The 1,337-nt window shown below is 42.2% G+C and overlaps 1 non-coding gene across 1 annotated transcript; it reads right to left on the bottom strand.

Moving 5' to 3' along the window:
• Window positions 1–319: 319 nt before the first annotated feature.
• On the bottom strand, window positions 320–439 carry LOC143406591 (small nucleolar RNA SNORA32). The gene has a single exon (XR_013092235.1). It is a non-coding gene; the product is annotated as a small nucleolar RNA SNORA32 (small nucleolar RNA).
• Window positions 440–1,337: the final 898 nt, after the last annotated feature.

Below are 1,337 nucleotides of genomic sequence, written 5' to 3'. Positions count from 1 at the left end.
TATGCTAGGCAAGTGCTCTACCACTGAGTTTTATTCCCAGACCTTTTATTTTATTTATTGCAGTACTGGCAACTGAACCCAGGAGTGCTCTACCACTTAGCTGCATCCCCAGCCCTTTTTTATTTTTTATTTTCAGACAAGATCTCACTAAGTTGCTGAGGCTGCCCTTAAACCTTTGATTCTCCTGACTTAGCCTCCAGAGTTGCTTGGGATTGCAGGAGTGCACCACTGCACCCAGCTTCTGCTCTGTATTTCCACTGGACAGTGCTCATGTGAGTAATGGAAATAAAACCAGAAATGGCTTCATAAAGAGTTAATAAATTGTCCCCAGTTGTCTGATTGTTAGAAAGTCAGCAGATAGAAAACCTAGTGGGAAATTTTGTATGGTCATATGCACAGCAAAGGAGAGACTTCAACCTACAAACCTGGGTAATGACCCTGCAAGACTTTGTAAAGAGAGAGAGTGGCACATCTCTGACAGGGATAGTTAATCTGATGAACTGTGGGCAGGAGTATTCCTTCACCAAGCAAATCCACTTCTGCCTGTGTCTCCAGAGAGCATCTCAGGTTAACCTCTTGCCTTCAGCTTCTACCTCTGCAAGTCTTTGTGGCTCACCATGGCAGGACTCAAACCCTCACCCTTGGGTTTTCGTAGTCCTGTGTATCATACCCTTCTAAGGCTGGGGTCGCTTCACTTGTCTGCTCACAGTTATGATTGATCAAGGGAGAACCAAGAAACACACAAACATGTCATCTTGAGTTCCATTCTTATGCCCCCTGTCACCATTGTGTAAAATCAGCCCTACTGGTGCTGGGTCTAGGGCTCAGGGGTAGAATGCTCACCTAGTATGTGTGAGGGCCCCGGGTTAGATCCTCAGCACTACATAAAAATAAATAAATAAAATATAGTTATTATTTTTTTTTAATTGGGGAATGAAGTTCAGGTGGCCAAACACCCCTGAGTTGGATCCTCAGTACCAAAAAAAAAAAAAAAAAAAAAACTGGGAAAGAGGAATAATTTGGTAATTTGGTGTCGCCTGTATTTTTCTTTGAACTTCTTTCTTTCTTTCTTTCTTTTTTTTTTTTTTTTTTTTGGTCAGCCCAGGGGATTAAAACCAGGAGTACTTTACCACTGAAGTACATTCCCAGCCCCTTTTAAAAACTTTTATTTGGAGAGGTGTGTTGCCAAGTGCCCAGGCTGGCCTTGAACTTGCAATCCTCCTGCCTTAACCGCCTGAGGATCTGAGATTAAAGGTGTGAGCCACTGTACTCATCCAGCAATAATTTTTAAAAAAAAAACTCAATTAGTCCAATTTCAAAACTGGCATTCTCCAAAG

Source organism: Callospermophilus lateralis, chromosome 8, assembly GCF_048772815.1.
Source record: "Callospermophilus lateralis isolate mCalLat2 chromosome 8, mCalLat2.hap1, whole genome shotgun sequence".
Lineage (NCBI taxonomy): Eukaryota > Metazoa > Chordata > Mammalia > Rodentia > Sciuridae > Callospermophilus > Callospermophilus lateralis.
Note: the sequence above shows the minus strand (reverse complement) of the source record. Positions and strands in the feature narration are given on the sequence as shown.